Here is a 6,260-nt window from a genome sequence, read left to right as displayed (position 1 = left end):
ACAACAAAACAAGAATGAATATTAATGCGGAAAAAATAAAGAAATACAAGGCAAAATCATTTCCTCAAAAATTATTAACTCCCACGAGGACTTGTTTTCACCGACGAAATGGTTAAGCTTCTCTGTGGCTACGGCTTCTCCAAGGACAGAATTTGTCTATCATTCCACAGACCCTGCCAGAACCCCGATCCCCCGCCACTGCTTTCATTCATATACCACACGAAATGGAGGCGTAGCTGTATATTTTCTTCATCATCATCATCATCATCATCTTCTTCTTCTTCGACTGCCTGTAAACCCCCTTACCTGCTCCCCAATGGACATAGCATTCAGCATGTAATAGTTATATTTGGACATAACCATTTAAATAAATTAAACAAGAACCGGTGCCAAGGCTCAGCAAACCCGTCTCCGACAGTCACTTTAGTGCTAACGTAAAAACACAACAGGATTTCAAGTCAAAGATGTCACACATCAAATTTCGAGTGAATCGGGTGATAATTGAGGATTTTATGCCCATTTGAAGTTTTAGGCCCGACCCACCTGACATTGACCCCCCTACCGCGGTGGCTCAATCGGTAGAGAGGTGGCCTGCAGTCTTACCGAACCCAGGTTCAAATCCTCGCTGGGGCAGGGAACAGTTTAAGGATTTGAATTTCATAAAAAGCAGACTTTACCGATCTGCCAGAAGACCCGCCGACATGTCGTAAAAGTACCCCAGTTAATACCAATACACCAGTCCTGTATGAGACAGCCCTAGCATGTATTCAATATGGACGGTGGGTGTTACCGCCGAAGTGGTGACATGTGGAGGTGCATAGTATTTAGGAGGACTACTGGGCCTTGAGAGCAGACTGTGAAGCCTATGCCCAGAGTCGGACACATAAAAAAAAAAAACTGGGGTGGGGTGACCCCTCTGATGTAATGAGACATGTTATAGAATGCAGGTGTGAAAGATGCACCTTTAGGTTTTGGATTCATGTCGATATGACGATTTTGAAAGGAGTTATGGCGAGAAAACGATTTTTTTCTTTTGCATTTTTGGGGCCTACATCCATGGCCTTGGCTCAATTTGGCCCAAATTTTAATCAAGTGATAAGAAGGTCATAGCCCTTCATCTTTGTAATATTAGTCAAAATCGCTCCAATAATTTTCGCGTAAAATTGTTGACAGACAGACAGACAAACAGAAAAATCCGAGTGAGAACAATACCCGAGGGGCAGGGACGGGTAAAAACTATGTGGGTAAAATCATTCTCTCTCTCTTTCCCCCTCCCCACGCCCTCTCTCTCTCTCTCTCTCTCTCTCTCTGTATCAAAGTTCTGGGGTGAGGATATTTACTTACTAGAACTTCCCCCATCCCTCCGCTCTCACAGTTCTGCTTACGCGCCTTTAAAACCTCTGGAATTACTCTGTTAAAAAAAAAAATGAACATATTAAATTTCACGAGGATATAGCCTATTGGTTTAGCTGCGTGTGTGTGTGTGTGTGTGTGTGTGTGTGTGTGTGTGTGTGTGTGTGTGTGTGTGTTGATATTACATGGCTGGTTCAATTTTTTTTTTTTTTTAATAGCCATCATGTCAAGAACCCTCACCCAGTGTTGGTAAAGTTCATTCACTTTAACTTGACCCAAATTTTCATCATTTTGCAGATTCTCTCTCGTAGGTTAGTGGCAGAAAAAGACAATCCTACGACTCTACATCCTTTTCATGGAACTTCCTGACTAGCATCAGATTTAAGTACTTATCTCTTGTTACAGTTCAGCTAATCAAGACGGAGAGATGGCAATTGTAGGCCAAGTTAAAATGAACAGACTATATTACTATGTAAGTTTATTATGTAATGATGTACACAACCCTATACGTTTTCTTTCTCGCCAAGGATGGAGGAAGAAATGGGATTACCCACGTATTCCCCGCTTCTTTTATATGTCGATTGGCCCTTCAGTCCGATGATATATTATTTTGTTCATTCTTGATAACACTAAACGAACTTATTCAAATTAGGAAGAACCTCTATTACGGTATTCTCGTCCGTCAAGGAAGTTCCCAGGTGCCTCTTCCTCAGCGATTTATTTTTGGATCTGGCTGGTTAATATCACTTTGCATCTTGGTTATGCAGAGCATGAGGATAGTAGAATGATTTAAGCAACACATAAGAGGATAGTAACGTATTATAAACCAAACAATTCGCTTAGGAAGAGGTTTTAAGGAGTTTCGTTAACCGACAGGAATGCGGGCTTCTGTCCAACTCGTCCAGTTCGAAAAATATCCCTTAAACCGAAAAAAAAAATCGTCAGGAGGTAGATAGAATTAAATATTAATAACGTCCTCGGGGTGAATGAGTTGAAGGGGGAAGGTGTGAGGGGCTGGAATATCAGACCCTCTGTGGTGGCGTAGGGATCTTGCTGCCTAGCACTTGGGTTGTGGTTTGATTCGCATTTCATAGAGCACTGGAATGGAGAGGAGAAAGGTGTGACATTATACAGTTGGCCTATACACAGATACATAACACTGGAGGTTCATGAGAAGAAGATGACGATGACGATGACGATGGTGATGATAGAGGAGGAGGAGGAGGAGGTGGAGAGGGACGAGGAGGAAGAGGAAGAGGAGGACGTGAAGAAGAAAAACAGAGGAATAGAGATTAGTAATAAGAGCGGGAGAAAGAGTAAATAAGGAGAAGGTCATGTAGCGATAATGGTATTCAGTTAATACAGCTCACTGAGTGATAATATGCGCGGCATTGTGGTCGGATTTTGCGGAGATATTACCAAGGCCTTGAGAAGAGACCTTGGATATAGTCACCTAAAAACAACCTCTGTCCAGTGTTAGATCATGCAGCTGTGACGTCAGCGTGTTACAATATATGCCAGCCACCAGCCACGTGGCATGACTGTCAGATCTGTGCAGGGTTCTATAATATTGGCCTTGTATTTGGTGTCCTCAGAATCTCAAGACAGGTCAAGGCCGTTATACTGTAGTGGCCTTTTTTTTTTTTTTCTTATCTGATGGAGCTGAGTCATTTTCACAACTTGAATACTAAGTAGTGGTTGCATGGAAATCACTGAGTCAAGGCTATGATATAGGGATGAGTCTCCTTGATCACTAGACAAATAAACCCCCTTGGTCTGACCACACTTGGCCATAAACCAAGCTAAAAGAGGTTAGGAATCTTCGTCAGGCCAAAGCAAACGCACTAGTGGAGGTTTAGCAATAAATATCGCGATCGTAACTATAATATATCGTTGTCGTCGCCGAGCTATTTAACAGTGTGTTGATTTGTAGGAATTTTACGAAAGGAGAGAATGTTCGTTGTACTTGTCATAGATGGCAGGAGAAAGATAGAGATGAGTCTGGGGTTTGATTGCGGTTTATTTTCTTCAAAGGGAATATCTCAAGAGTAATACTGAGGTGAGTAATAGTGAGCATCTCACAAGAGCAGTACTGAGATGAGAGCAGTTTTATAATGGCTAACCTCGCGCTCTCTTTCCTCCTCTCCTCGCCTTGACTCTATTCTCTCCTAAACCCCTTCTGACCTGTCTCTTCCATTTCTCCTGCATATGACTGGTTGTCACGTGTAAGGGTACGGCTGTGGGGAATCTTCTCGAGCCTGGGTACTTTCCATCCAACGTCACACTTTGCTGTGTTTTGAAATTCCTAACTGAGAATGTGCGAACGTTATTTCCTCTAACCCTAGGCATGACTTTCATCTAACCTCTGTATTACATATACACGTTAGTAGCTATTATGGATTATGTTATGATATTATAGACTCCTGCAAGATTTCAGAATTAAATTCACCTCCATTATCACTTCAGGGTAGTGACATTATCTGTGATTGCCCTTGCCACTGCTTCTGCTGTCTTATCCTTAATTGGGACTAAAATCACATATCTTTGAAAAATGATCTGTAGCAATGAAGAGATATTGATAATTATTGTAAGATAAGGGTAACTTAAGTAAGCCAACCGCGACAATGTCCCACGGCTGGTTAGGTACAGGATATTTCCCTTTAGGTGAAGGTGTTAACGTGTAGCCTTTGTGTCTCGCATATGACTCACATCCATCTATATGATTGTATATATCTTATCGTAACGATCACCAGTGGCATAACATCTGGGTCCTGTCCTTGCCAGGATGTCCTACATGTGGACTATCGTGTATCGTCTTTAATACGTGAGGTACCATTTCATTAGGTGCCACTAATTGTTTATTATTTTTTCTATGGTTTGGTTGTCCTGGGTTGATCCTATATAGGGCATTATCGACTATCGTGAATTGTTCGAGTGGTATATGTTGCTTGGGTACTTGTATGTCCTCGCCACGTTCCAACATGTATATAACTTTAGACCATTTTGGATCAAGTTTCTGTGCTTTCGAGATTTCATCTTGGTTTGGGATGTTTTCCTTGAGGCATAATGTCCCTACATGAATTGTCGTCGGGTTCCTAGATAGTGCATCAGTGACTAAATTTATTTTGCCTTGGATGTAGTGAATATGTACATTACAGTTTTCAACTGTACATTTCCATCTCGCTCTCCTCCCAGAGAGTTTTTCTTGGAACATGCCCGCGAACACTTTATGGTCGGTGAATAGGTTAATTTCGTAACCATATACCAAATCTCGAAACTTTGTAATGCAAAGACCACTGCAAGTGCCTTTAGGTCTGTAGTGCAATAATTTTTCCCTGCACCTTTTATTTGTCTGCTAGCGAATGCAATTGGTTGATTTTTTTCCAAGCTTATCTTCTTGCATCAATACGACCCCCAATCCTTTAAGCGATGCATCTGTGCAAATTATTAATGGTTTTGTGAAATTAGGATAGGCCAAGCAAGGTGCATCTGTAAGTTTATCTTTTAATTCATTAAATGCTAGTTTTTGTTCCTCTCCCAACTGGAATACTGCATTTTTTTTTTTCAGTAGATGGAATAATGGTTCTGCTATATGAGAATTGATTTATGAAAGGTCTGTAATAGCTCGCCAGACCTAAAATTGTCTTACTTCAGCTACATTTGTGGGTTCAAGGAAATCCCTTACTGCTTGTATTTTGTCCTCAGACGTGTGAATCCCCTCTGCATCTAGTCCGTGACCTAAGAATTTTATTTTCTTAAGGCAAAATTTGCATATAGACAAACTTAATTTTCAAACCAGCATTGACTAACATGTGTAGGAGCTGGTTTAATTTCTGTAGATGTTCATCTGTCGTGTGTGTTGCAATTATGATGTCGTCCAAATAGACAAATATTCCATTTCCTAGCATTCCAGACAATACATAATTCATTAATCGTTGGAATGTGACTGGCACTGTCCTTAACCCTATCGGCATTCGTTATATTGGTAATGCCCTGTATTTGTGGAGAAAGCAGTGTATTCGTGTGGCTTTTGATCAAGGACTATTTGGTAATAGCCATTAAGCAAATCGACTGTGGAAAGTACATTATTTTCTGGTCCAATATTTTGTAAGACGTCACTTAACAGAGGCATAGAGAACCGGTCTGGGATTGTGTGTTGGTTTAATTTACAGTAATCTGCTACCGCACGCATTTCTTCGTTTCGTTTGGGCATGAAAAAAAAAAAAAAAAGGGAAATTCCACGGGGAGATTGATGGCTCAGTAATACCAAGTTTTACCATTTCATCAGCATATTGATTTGCAAGGGTACGTTGTGAGAGTGATACTCTATCGCCTGGTGCATATTGTTAAGAAGCGAGATTTGCCAGTTAGGTAGCTGAAATGCTTCTTGATGTTTCCCGATATTTACGGTAGCTAGCTCCGGTATGAGTCAGAGTTGCTAGTTTGCCCGCTGTTTGTGAGTGCTATTATTTCATAAATTATGCATTAATTTTTGTGCTTTTTTTCTTTATAATGTTTTATTTATGTGATTGCTTGTTAATTATGTAATTTAATTTAAGTCAGTATGCCAAATAACTTACAGTGATATGTAATGTAAGAGAACTCTTACATGTTTTGGTTGTGGAGATGTAGATCATTCTCGAACAATGCAAGCTTATAAAAGGATGGATAAGAGACTAGAACAAGTCAGTCCGTTTTTTTAGTTCAATTTGGACGTAGTGCAGTGTCAGTGCAGTGTCAGTGAAGTTTGTATATTTTCGGTACTTGTGTAATAATAGTGAAGCGTTGTCAGGCATTAAGTGTAATAACAGTGTTGTCAGGCATTAAGTGTAATAACAGTGTTGTCAGACATTAAGTGTAATGGCAGTTAGTAAAGTTTGTATAGCTCCGGCGCTTGTGAGAAGAAT

The sequence above is a fragment of the Coenobita brevimanus genome, chromosome 34 (assembly GCF_032717465.1).
Source record: "Coenobita brevimanus isolate Jiangsu-jjx chromosome 34, ASM3271746v2, whole genome shotgun sequence".
NCBI classification, from domain to species: Eukaryota; Metazoa; Arthropoda; class Malacostraca; order Decapoda; family Coenobitidae; genus Coenobita; species Coenobita brevimanus.
This window is presented reverse-complemented; position numbering follows the sequence as displayed.